The 14,335-nt window shown below is 36.2% G+C and overlaps 1 protein-coding gene across 2 annotated transcripts in view; it reads right to left on the reverse strand.

Annotated features, from left to right (window-relative positions):
* LOC144356772 (growth hormone secretagogue receptor type 1-like) overlaps positions 1-14,335 on the reverse strand; it is a 116,883-nt gene that overhangs the window by 26,832 nt on the left and 75,716 nt on the right. For both annotated transcript variants that reach the window (XM_085494613.1, XM_085494612.1), the window contains one exon: positions 6,788-6,912. The gene's annotated coding sequence lies outside the window, so the exon portion shown is untranslated. The remainder of the gene's footprint in view (positions 1-6,787; positions 6,913-14,335) is intronic.

Here is a 14,335-nt window from a genome sequence, read left to right on the forward strand (position 1 = left end):
GTCAATCACAAATTTGTGGAATCTTTCCAATTGTTACTGCATAGGTAATTTTGTTTTGAATTTATAGCAGTGACGTTTGTTTTCTCGTATCATTTATCGATGATCGTCATCGCAGTTGCACAACCCATTATACTATTATGTAATTTACAAAATGTTTATACAAATATAAAACTCAGTCTACCATAAAACTATAATGCAACGTGCCAGGGCAAAAGATTGAAACAAAAATAACAAATTAAAATTTAAGAGTGCATATCTGTTTCAAAAATGCGGTACGGTTGTTACTGATTTCAAAAGAAATGCGTTCCATTTATGGCATGATATTTTGTGCGTCACGCACAGGGACTGGTTATACATGCGATATTTCAAGTGAATTAAACGGGCGTTATTATATCTTGGGCACGCGGTGGCCACATGATAGGCATGTGAAAATGTGAGCTGGAACTGAACGCACGAATGAGCACAGATGGCGACCGCGGGAAGGAGGGGGGGGCTATGAATTCTACAACATAGCAGCTGTACACATGCATTGCTGCTTATCTGAGAACAGTCTTGGGATTGGAGACGCAATTAAGAAAATTACCTTCGCAATACTCGGTTTAACGTTCGTCGTAACCCTAGGTTGTAACCTCATGCTTTGTAACTATAACGTTCTGTAACGCAAATATTTTTTTTTTCTAATTACAGATATGTCGTGTTTATTTGATTATCCACTTATGATAGCAGCCGTAGAGGTTCGTGTACCGTATGCTATTGTTATTAATTCGATTAGTTAGTTGGCACAGCCGCCTCGCGTATGACCTGACCTGAATCGCCGTATATATGACATATGTACGGGGATAGGGGAAGCTAAGCTAAGGTTAGCTAAATTTTGGATTCCTTGTCATGAATTGTGACCAAACTTTCCTCCAGACTTGTAACTAAAGACAAATATTGTAAATCAAAGTCCTGTTTATTATTATTTGAACATCGAATTACTATTAAGGCGTGGTTTCTCAAAAGTGGGTGTGGTTACTAAAATATGGGCGTTGTAATTTCGTAACGCGATGTTCGTAACTCAATGTCCGTAAGTCTCAATTCAGTCTTGCTCAGTGGCGGATCTAGGGGGGTTCTTGGGATCCGGAACCTCCCCGGTTGAAAATTTATTCAATTTGTTTTTGTATAATATAAAAAAAATGATTAACTTAGTCTAGCGATTTTAAAGTTTGGACCCCCCCCCCCATATCAAATCCTGTATCCGCCCTGTCTCTATCTGACATGCATAGCTACATAGATAAAAATAAAGCGTAAAGACAATGTTCTGGATACATAAGTACATTCCCGGATGTTAACATCCGGGTATTTTCACTGCCTGGCAACCATAACCGGTGAAAACAACGGTTGAACAATTTAAAAAAACTATGCTCTCTTGAACATTGGCAAAGGTTTATCCCTGCACATGCAACATATATTAATTTGGTTTGGTCGGGATTGTCTCAAAGTTGTGTTTGTGCTGTTTTATCAACGTTAGCTTCGCCGACTTTTCGACCGGCTTCCACAGCAGCTCATAGAAATGCATGGTACAGTGGTGCGCGTCTTAGCAACATAGAGCGTTCTGTGACGTAGTACCCACTGTGTTGTTATATTCACTTTAAATCCAGAATCATTAGGTGATTTATTATTTTTTTTTAAGAAGTGAAGAGTGTCCCGGGGCTTTGCGATATCAGAAGGAAAGAGTTGCAATCTATGAAAGACGCAGGACACCATGTTAATCTCTTTGATGAAAATGATCATATCATTGTATCTTTTCGAAAGAAGAGCTGTACAAATCTACACCGTGCTAAAGCGATGATTGGAACTTGCCGGTGGCGTAGTGTGGCAACTTCATTATCATTGACATCGTTGTATATTAAGTTCCCAATTCCTGCTAGAATTTGAACTTATGAACTAAAGCCTATGGCGTATTTGCTCGGTGAGAATATATATAAATATATATATATATATCTAAGAGGTAAGACGTCCGACGGTTGGATGGATAAGAAGACGTACGCACACCGCCGAGTAGTTTTATCTCAGTCGTTGTTTGACGTCTGTAACAATCTTTACTAAGTATATTGTAATACCCATGGATTTAATTCCATTGCCATGCCTGGCTACACCTCGTTTATGCTCTGTTGCTATCTCGTAGAGTTCAATCATTCCTGTCATGCTGGGGAAAAAAACAAGGCACAAATTATTCAGTCACGACGTCTTCAGCATGGGAAAGTTAGGAACAGTGGAATTACTGAACGCTACCACACTTATATGCGTCCCTTTTCTGACGGCACTCATCTCAGTCCAAGACATGTCTGGCTATTTTTGACTGCTACAGGGCGATTGACTGTTATGCGTACATGTATTGTCGATTTCAAAGGTACCAGCTCAGGGCAGTGTTAGTGTGCGATTTTGAATGTAAGACTTAGTTTTGTTCTGCCATGTGAATTCTTGTAATGCTAGGTATTGTTCATTTTTTTTATAAACCAAATATTTTGGAAATTTGGCTCAACTTCCTGTTGGTTAACCGGCAACTGAAAACACAGGAAGTAACTGTCTGTACATTAGTAATATGTATGATGCTGTCAACTCAGTCTGTTGTGAACGATACATTGATATGAATTGATTGAAACAGAAGTTTCAACCACAAACAAGTCTGCGGACGGTTAATGACGACAACGACACGGAAGGCGACGGAAATAAAGTCGATACACGTTTATTTACATTGCTATGTGTTACAATCACACAAATAGCGAAGACAACACATGACAATCCGAGTAACTTGCAAACCATAGTGCCGTGGATTTGGCGAGACGGAAATACCCAGCACCGCAGTGAAATGATCAGTCCATTAGCAGACTGAATAATCGAATTACATCATTCCGCATAGCAGTATCTGCAAGGACTATTTCCACTACCTAGAGTAAATAATTGATGTCCGAGGAAAGAACTCCTCCGCATGCCAACAGATTGAATTTGGATTTATTCCCCGCATGCTACAGGGTTTGTAATCGCCGTGATATTGAATACCGATATACCGCGTATTGTGGGGCATTGAGGTCCCAGGGTACTGTCTCTACGTCTCGAGGTCCCGGGGTAATGTTTGAATGTCTTTTACAATTATACAGGGCGGACAGATTTGCAATCTGCTTCATCTCATTGAACGCAATACATATTTTTTTTTTTTGAATATACAAAATATTAGTATGTATGTATTTACGGTTTTGTTATAATTATCTATATGTAGCTTTTACCCCCTTATTATTCAAGATGGCGTTTTGGCATGAATAGAAAAAGGGATATTGGTTTCAATATTTTGTCAAACTGCGCATGTCAAACTGTATGAATTGACGTATCTACATATATATTACAGAGATGGCATACTAAGCTATGTGCTAAAAATAGACCAATAATATATTGTAATAATTTTATTATAGAAGACAGAACGTATCTATGCAACCAAACACCGCCATGTTTTATTCTTAGCATGTTTTTCGTTATTAAAAGGCTCTAGTGTTGATATTTTTTCCAATTTTAAAATATGTTGTCGAAAGATGAAAATGAGTTTTTGTTTTTTTTTTGTAAACGCAAATAACTTCATCGCGGAATAATGGTTACTGAGGTGTTACTCGGTTCTTCAATCTGACTTTCCTGATGACTGTTATTTATACATGCGAAAGCACGTCGTAGTGTTGATGACAAAATCGTCTACATTTACTACCACTCACCACAGTCTCCATAGGGACTGTGCACTCATTCTGTGTGTGCTACAGAAAGTGACAAATAACCTACTCTCCATAAATGTCGCGTACTCATACAGCGCACGGCAATGTTTTGCTGGATTCTTTGAAAGTAGTACCTCTGTGACGCATCGGCCAATCAACGACAAGCATACGATCTCGTGGTGGCAAGATAAATTCGTAAAAATTGAACTATGCGGGAGGGGGGATTGAGCGACACTGTAACGTATTCGAAATTCGTAGGCGAAAAAGTTGACCTTATCTCACCGGTGGGCGATTTTCACCCGTTGAGCGTGACGTCAACTGTTTTCACGATTCACAACAAAAGAATACAGTGTATATTTTTTCACATGTTTCAACATTTTTGATCAAAAGCTGAACTCTGAAATTTAGAAAATTGGCAAAATACATAAAACGTGCAAAGGACATTGTTGTCAGTGAATTGTTAATATTGTCATCATGTTTCAGGTGAGCTCCAACATAAGTTTAACATGAGGAAGACTCAAAAGTCGGCGTTATAATGACGTATACAATACATATAAAATACACGTAATTCGAACACGCGCTGCGCAATGACCAAAATAACAAATGTCTGAAGTAACAAATGACGGCCACATTTGAAATCGAGGCAAGTTGTATCGTAATAGGGCGTCACAATAACCATGTTGAAATATTCTCACGTAATCGCGGAAAAAAAACATCAGTTGGAGTACTATGAGTTACAATACTGCAAGTGACGCTACGTCCGATGTCGATTTCAAGAAGAAAATACAAGGAACGTACAGGGGCTCGTAGACATATAAGATCAGTGAAGTGATATCCAGTATTGGGATACTCCCTCCTGAGTAGATAGCGTGTTTTCCAGCCGTTATCGTTTTTTAACGACGGGAGGGGAGATATTGTAATGTATATTAGTTATTATTTGTCAGAATTGTAACTGCTATCATATATGTGACCGTTAGAAACCATTCTCCATTGTAAATCTAGGAACATACTATTATTACTCCGGGGTGGCACGTTAGTTTGTTGTACTCAGATTGTTTTTGCTTATTAACACTTATGCTATGTACATTTACATTGACTTAACAATGTCAAAGCAATATTATTAGTACTTTGTACTCGCCTTTTTTGTTTTGTTTTTTTATTTATTTACCCTGTAGGACTAAATAAAATTTCCCTTAGACATATTTTAATATCTAATTATTGCTTCATCTTGCTGCTTTAAAGTGCCATATTAAGAACCTAAAATTGTGACGTGGTAAACTTGAACTCAACTCCTATCAATAATACATTTACCAGGGGATTTAAATTTACGAATTGTTTTCTTAGTTATTTCTGTATTAAATGCTTACCATGATTTCGCCTGGACTAAAATACAATTGCGGCTGTAGACCAAAACCAAAGGAATCACGCGTTATTTATCCCACATTGAACTTTTTATTAGTTATCATCAAGGTCTTTCAAAATTAGCCTGGCCACCGCATCAACAATATTGGAACGGCCCTAGGGACACACTCACAGCCATTTTCTTCTTGCGTAAACTACGTTGCATGATACAGAAAAGCAAGTACCCCAAGGAGATGTATGATTGGTTATCCTGATTTAACAGACTCCCAGCTGAGAAAATGAATATTTTATTTCGGTTAACATCGGAAAATGATCCCTCTGACTGCAAAGTGGTAAATTAAAATGAAAATAGTTTATACTTTAATAATACTACCGCCACTCTTCTGATGAAATCAATAAATCATACGGTAAAATGGAGACTGTTAGGATTTATTCGCGCCTGCGTGTTTAAAAATCACAGTTGTGGTGACCCTTCGTGGTCGATATAAGGGTCCCATGAGTAATTTAAATTTACATTAAAAAATGCAATATGGACGAGAGCATTTATTTTAGTGTTGTTTGATATTGTATGATGTAGAATACATTGCACTATTATTTATCATGAAAACGCTGTTCATGTAGCACACATCTGAGTATTGGTTCAAAGATACACGGAAAAAATTCTAATACGCATGTGCACTGATTGTTTTGGTAATAATAATCACTGCACATGCGTATTAGTAGTTTTGATTTTTCATCTAATGAATGAATACTGTCATAATCCTGCTACCTAATATATATATATATGTGTTTGATAAAACGTATACTATGTGTCTAGATTTGGGGCGTTGTATCAATGGTTCACTAAAACAGGGTATCATTATCCATAAACTCTTCAAATTAGTTGTACGTACAAGTAACTCAAAGAGCATGCGCGTGTTCGTTATTTCATCAAGCCCGTTTTGTACAGTATAGTTACAGTCACAATGAATATCAATAGCAACTGTTGTACAAGGATGCTTAATCTTAACCATGTATTATACAAAACACAACCACAACATATGTTAGCGTAATATGAATTTCCTAAACTTATTACCATATGTAGGTCACACAGTTAAGTATAGTAAAACGGGTTACTTAAAAGAAGTTATCATGTATTCGATCTTCCGATTTTTTGTTGAAATTATGTAACATATTTCCATTGTAGACTGTCCCAGAAATTACCCAACCCAAAGACTTATGAAGAAACACTTTTTCGCTAGCTTGTTTTGTTGTTAATATCATTGTACTGTGAAACCAATAAGTAGTTGTTGAGCCAATCTTTATTTTGTCGATTTACATGGACGAAAATACCAACAAATAAATTATATTGTATATAACTAATAAAAACCGCTAATATGGTTATAAATACTGTTCGTGGTTTTAAAATTTTATCTGCCGCGAAGCTCTTTTGTGACGTATGAGGGTGACGATACAGCTGATCATCGAGACAGTTTTTTTAGATATTTTTCCCGATATACTAAATCACGAACAACTACATGCCCAAATCAAGATGTCTTTTGAAATTCTTTTACTCGTTTACGTCATTTTGACGTCACGTAATTGATTTGCCGCTGGAGGGCGCGAACCTATATATATTATAAATGTGGAAGAATAATTTGGCGGTTAGATGTGTTGATAAGACGATGAAAGATGACGTGCGTACATACCTGCAATGCCGTCGGTGTTCAACAGGTCTGAATTTCAATGGTTGCGTTGCCAACAGCAGAATTCCTCCCGGATTTGCTCCTTTGAATATATTTACTAGAACGTCCGCACCATTTCCGATGTTAACCTGCATGTACGAGAAAAACATTCGATAAGTCCTTGAACAATGAGGAAATGAATCAATAAGTACGTAGACAGTGTTGACACTAGATCGAAATTTGCCGGATGGGAATGGACATAGCACCCGGAGACTATCACGAACATGTAAGTTGTTATTTGTATTTAAATTGTACTTGAATTTTGTAAGTAGATCATGTTATTAAGTATATTCTTTATGTAGCCACAGAAAAAGCTACCGAAAACATAAAATTAATAAAATATTAGATTGTAAGGCCGACAAAAAAAAAACATAGTTTTGGTCAGATCGCACAGCAGTTCAATGAAAAATATAAAGAGATCCAAAATACTGTGAAAATAAAAGAAAAAAAAAAGATAAAAAGACGCTTAATTGTTTATAATGTTGCAGGACCACAAACAGTTTCAATATGTTGTTCAGTATTTCATTGGTATTTTTTTGATGTGTTCAGAACGCATCGGACTCAGAAGTTCGACACAATTAATGCGTAATTAGAGAGAGAGACCTAGCTCGAGCCATTCCATTAGAGCGCGTCCGTTCCATTACAGAGCGTTCCATTAGAGAGCGGTCACGTGACGTGTGATCACCTGATAAGTGGTGGATACACGCTCTAACGGAAAATACCGTTAGGTTTAGCGAATTTACGAACCGTTACGAAAGAGTTTGCTCGTTCGAAGACCGTTTTTGTAAAAGCGACAGCCTTGGTCGATACACTGTTCATTTACACAATCTTTCCAGGCACCATACGCACTCACACTGTTAGCGGCGGAGTGAAACGCGCCCATGTCATGCCATTAACCGATTACTGACGTCTATGTATTTCATGTCTTTTGCATGAAAGCTATAAAATATATAAAATACAATGCCTTGCTATCGTTTGAACATTTCAAATATTTAATTAAACTAGCGTTTTTTTTGTTCATTCCATTGGAGACGAGTCGCTCTTCATTTCATTACAGGACGGTATGACCCAAACCACTTTCTAACGTCGCACTATTTACTTGAATTGATATGGGAGCCATTAAATATATTTAATACAATATATTCAAACAGGTTTGAACATTTCAGTTATTTAATTGGCCAAGCGATCGCGTCATTCCATTACGAACGAGTCGCTCTTCATTCCATTACAGGACGGTATGACCCAAACCACCCTCTAACGTCGCTCTATTTACTTGAATTGATATGGGAGCCATTAAATATATTTAATACAATATATTCAAACAGTTTTGAACATTTCAGTTATTTAATTGGCCAAGCGATCGTGTCATTCCATTACAGACGAGTCGCTCTTCATTCCATTACAGGACGGTATGACCCAAACCACCCTCTAACGTCGCTCTATTTACATGAATTGATATGGGAGCCATTAAATATATTTAATACAATATATTCAAACAGTTTTGAACATTTCAATTATTTAATTGGCCAAGCGATATTGTCATTCCATTACAGACGAGTCGCTCTTCATTCCATTACAGGACGGTTTGACCCAAACCACCCTTTAACCTCGCTCTGCTAACTCGATTTGATATGGGAGCAATTAAATATACTTAATACAATATATTCAAACAGTTTTGAACATTTCAATTATTTAATTTGCCAAGCGATCGTGTCATTCCATTACAGACGAGTCGCTCTTCATTCCATTACAGGACGGTATGACCAAAACCACCCTCTAACGTCGCTTTATTTACTTGAATTGGCATGGGAGCTATTAAATATAATTATTAAAATATATTCAAACAGTTTTGAACATTTCAATTATTTAATTTGCCAAGCGATCGTTTCATTCCATTACAGACGAGTCGCTCTTCATTCCATTACAGGACGGTATGACCCAAACCACCCTCAAACGTCGCTCTATTTACTTGAATTGATATGGGAGCTATTAAATATAATTATTAAAATATATTCAAACAGTTTTGAACATTTCAATTATTTAATTGGCCAAGCGATCGTGTCATTCCATTAGAGACAAGTCGCTCTTCATTCCATTACAGAGCGGTATAACCCAAACCACTCTCTATCGTCGCTCTATTTACTTGAATTGATATGGGAGCCATTAAATATATTTAATACAATATATTCAAACAGTTTTGAACATTTCAATTATTTAATTGGCCAAGCGATATTGTCATTCCATTACAGACGAGTCGCTCTTCATTCCACTACAGGACGGTTTGACCCAAACCACCCTTTAACCTCGCTCTGCTAACTCGATTTGATATGGGAGCAATTAAATATACTTAATACAATATATTCAAACAGTTTTGAACATTTCAATTATTTAATTTGCCAAGCGATCGTGTCATTCCATTACAGACGAGTCGCTCTTCATTCCATTACAGGACGGTATGACCAAAACCACCCTCTAACGTCGCTTTATTTACTTGAATTGGCATGGGAGCTATTAAATATAATTATTAAAATATATTCAAACAGTTTTGAACATTTCAATTATTTAATTTGCCAAGCGATCGTTTCATTCCATTACAGACGAGTCGCTCTTCATTCCATTACAGGACGGTATGACCCAAACCACCCTCAAACGTCGCTCTATTTACTTGAATTGATATGGGAGCTATTAAATATAATTATTAAAATATATTCAAACAGTTTTGAACATTTCAATTATTTAATTGGCCAAGCGATCGTGTCATTCCATTAGAGACAAGTTGCTCTTCATTCCATTACAGAGCGGTATAACCCAAACCACTCTCTATCGTCGCTCTATTTACTTGAATTGATATGGGAGCTATTAAATATATTTAATACAATATATTCAAACAGTTTTGAACATTTCAGTTATTTAATTGGCCAAGCGATCGTGTCATTCCATTACAGACGAGTCGCTCTTCATTCCATTACAGGACGGTATGACCCAAACCACCCTCTAACGTCGCTCTATTTACTTGAATTGATATGGGAGCCATTAAATATATTTAATACAATATATTCAAACAGTTTTGAACATTTCAATTATTTAATTGGCCAAGCGATATTGTCATTCCATTACAGACGAGTCGCTCTTCATTCCATTACAGGACGGTTTGACCCAAACCACCCTTTAACCTCGCTCTGCTAACTCGATTTGATATGGGAGCAATTAAATATACTTAATACAATATATTCAAACAGTTTTGAACATTTCAATTATTTAATTTGCCAAGCGATCGTGTCATTCCATTACAGACGAGTCGCTCTTCATTCCATTACAGGACGGTATGACCAAAACCACCCTCTAACGTCGCTTTATTTACTTGAATTGGCATGGGAGCTATTAAATATAATTATTAAAATATATTCAAACAGTTTTGAACATTTCAATTATTTAATTTGCCAAGCGATTGTTTCATTCCATTACAGACGAGTCGCTCTTCATTCCATTACAGGACGGTATGACCCAAACCACCCTCTAACGTCGCTCTATTTACTTGAATTGATATGGGAGCCATTAAATATATTTAATACAATATATTCAAACAGTTTTGAACATTTCAATTATTTAATTGGCCAAGCGATATTGTCATTCCATTACAGACGAGTCGCTCTTCGTTCCATTACAGGACGGTATGAACCAAACCACCCTTTAACCTCGCTCTATTTACTTGAATTGACATGGGAGCTATTAAATATAATTATTAAAATATATTCAAACAGTTTTGAACATTTCAATTATTTAATTTGCCGAGCGATCGTGTCATTCCATTACAGACGAGTCGCTCTTCATTCCTTTACAGGACGGTATGACCCAAACCACCCTCAAACGTCGCTCTATTTACTTGAATTGATATGGGAGCTATTAAATATAATTATTAAAATATATTCAAACAGTTTTGAACATTTTAATTATTTAATTTGCCAAGCGATCGTGTCATTCCATTACAGACGAGTCGCTCTTCATTCCATTACAGGACGGTGTGACCCAAACCACCCTCTAACATCGCTCTATTTACTTGAATTGACATGGGAGCTATTAAATATAATTAATACAATTTATTCAAACAGTTTTGAATGTTTCAATTATTTAATTGGCCAAGTGATCTTCTCATTCCATTATAGACAAGTCTCTCCTCATTATTTAGAGCCCACTATGGCAGAAACCACTCTCTACGTCACTGTATTTATTTTATTTTACATAGGAGATGAAGAATATATGTAGTAAATTTCAATTATTTATTCGCCAAACGATTTTCATTGTTTGAAGTACGCACAAAGGCTATTGCTGATTCAGTTGCTATTCAGTTGCTAACTGAATGAATGATGTCTAAACATCATATACATAAAACTATTTCCTGATTATAGCGACGTTAAATCCATCTCATTAGGCGTTGAATTACGTCATCTTCGGTGGTCGTCTAATTTATTCAATGACATATATCGCCCGGCAGGCAAATGGTTTTTTGAGCTGGACCTGTATTTGGAGTCAATACAAAATATTTTGATGCATTTTGTTTCCCGGGACGATAGACGTGATGAATCGGTATGGTGGCATGACATCATCCTTGGGTATTTTTTTCTTATTTTTCATAAATCCGAAATGGTCATCACGATACCATAACACGGCTTATCAACACCTCCAATTAATATTTGTTCGTGATTTAAAAAGCGACATTCTTGTTAAAAGGTACTAGAATGTCTCTTGAGCGAATCATGTGATCATTTTAACATTCCTTATTTGCATAACTCCAAGATAACCGCCTTAGTATTATACTATTAATTTCTCCATTAGAATTGTGTTTAGTTCAAAAATTAGTCTAGTATTTGTCAGATAAGAGAAGAATCTGTATCATTGGTATGTTTAATTCCTGCGTGATTTTTATAATTTGAATGGCTATAATATACGCATATAATAACATTAAAGTGCTTGTGAAATGCCTGCTATTTTTTGGCCAAAATCATTTATTGGTGCATCAATATCAGTATTTTTTACGTTATTAAGTATAATATAAATTTCAAAGTGAAAAAATGGGTTTCAAATGTAGGTTTAAAATGTTATTTTAATGTATTTTAAAACGAGGCTCTTCATTAACTCCTCATTTGCATACTAGTACTCAAATATCCTTTTTGACATATGAATGATAACTTGCTGGTCAGCGTACATTGCCGTTAATCTATGTAAGACGCATTTCTTATTCAATTTTCTTGTCTTTGACTGAATTGCTACTCAGGTATTTGTTTCGCGAGGATGAGTGGACCATATAGACCACATATTATCGTTATAAGTTTATCGTACAGGGTTGAGTTAGATACAAAATATATCCTTTCTGACGCGTCTGGTCGCCGCGATCAGCCGTGTACTGTACAATCACAGTCAATTGCATTGTGGTCGATGAAGTCGATTGAAGTGCCGACTACTATTGCCGTACAACTCTCAACGGTCGCCATGTCTATGTCGACTTGAGTTATCGCGATTGTCATAATTACGACATCACATTAAAGAATATGTGGACGCAAAATATTGACAGTCCACTTATTACGCAGATCAAATTGCAAGAAAAGATAACAGAAGTGTGAAATCAACACCAATCACAAAACAATTCAGAAAATTTTAGACAGCATAATTAAAAACAATTGCGTGTGAATTCTGCGTGATTTACTGTTGACGCACCGGTTTTCGCGTCACGTCATTGCTACCTCTTACATAACACGAACTATATTAGTCTGGAAGCTACTTCTCAAAAGCCTTCTAAAAACGGTTTTAACTGTACCCCACGTCAAACATTGTGGAAACAGACTTTTCTTACGCAAAATGATCTGACATTTTCAAAAATGCCTGTTTCCAGGGCGGAAAATGCCCTAAAAGTGGTGAAAATTGACATGTTGTTATGGCAACCTGAAAATATTATGAAATCCTTAAAAGATCTATATTTTCAATACATATGAAGATATAGAAGTAAAGTTGGTACCAAAATGTAGATCGTGGATTGGCCCAATTATTTATGACATCATATATGCTAATTAGCTCATTTGCAACAACACTGTCTTTTTAAAGAAAATTATATATATTGCGTGATTGGTTTTTCAGGAAGATACAGTCTTCACAACACTATTTGCCCAATTATTTATGACATCATATAAGCTAATTTGCATATTAGCTAATTTGCATATTACTTAAATAGCATTGCAATTAAGTTAACCATGTACAAGCATTTATCTTATCGGAAATAGTTAACTAGGGGTTATCGAAATCCATAGGATTGTGTGTAGTCATGAAGCTAAGATCCCACGGAAATCTCGTCTTGTACACTGCGATATTTGGAACGTATTTCAATGAGCATGCGAAAGAACCCAGGACGCTTTAACAACAATGCGATTGATACAATTTCCGCTTTGGGAGAAGTTGTTTCTTTAACCAAACAAGGTATATATTTCAGTGAAATATTCAAACCATAGATTTTGATATTTAATGTCCAACAGGGTTGATAATCGCCAAATCATTCAGTTCTTTTACATGTCAAAATACGAGACAATGTTTTCATGGGATCTTGTTTTCATGACTTACAACTTACTAACACTTAATTATGTACCCTTGTCTCATTGATACTAAACATTTCATAAACAGTTGTTCCTTACGCAAAATGGTTCAGAAACATTCTATTGTCACTTTCAGCTTAGAGTGTGATCACGATTATGACAGTTGCATCCCTGGTAAATAATAAAATCAAATCATGTTTGTTACCAGGGATCCAAATGCCATTCATATGATTACAGTCTAAGCTGAAAGTGATTGTAGACCATTATGCGAGGTGTGGGGAATACTAACTAAATGGTCAGTTTGGTTTTCAACTATCAAAGTAAAATCCATTTGCGAAGATTCCAGAGGATCTATTGAGAAAACAATAAACAAGAGGAGCAAAATACCAGGAGGAATTCTTGGAAAAAGCGGAAATCAAGATGCAGTTGGGAGATGGATTGAAATAACAGATGACCGCTCATAGATAACTGAAAACATCAGAAGATATGCTGGTATGTCAGATGAATGCAAGTGGCTCTACAAAGAGGCAGGACCCTCCCGGATAAAAAAAAAGATGAGAAAGATGTGAGACGTGTAGTCAAGGTCCTTGCCAGCATGTTGAATCCATTTTCTAAATCAAAGAAGTTAACTTCAATTTCAACAGGGGTAGCAGCAGAAGATAAAACAGAGAAGTTTCTACTACTCAACAGAATGGTGATCAACTTTGTAAAGAGTTTGTGAAATGTCGACTGATCAAAGCTGAATCATCAGAGTCTGCTGAAGCATACATTTTTGAAACGCTATCGAAACAGAAGCTTTAAACGTAAACTTAAAGTTACGGGGCGAAATTTAATCATCAAGGCAGAACATTAATTTTTCTGCAAATTGGTGTTTTTTGCAAGGTCACGAGAGCTTCACCTATTTCAGGGCAGATGCAGACAGTGATTATGACTA

The sequence above is a fragment of the Saccoglossus kowalevskii genome, chromosome 20 (genome assembly GCF_978046115.1).
Source record: "Saccoglossus kowalevskii chromosome 20, keSacKowa6.1, whole genome shotgun sequence".
Classification (NCBI taxonomy): domain Eukaryota; kingdom Metazoa; phylum Hemichordata; class Enteropneusta; family Harrimaniidae; genus Saccoglossus; species Saccoglossus kowalevskii.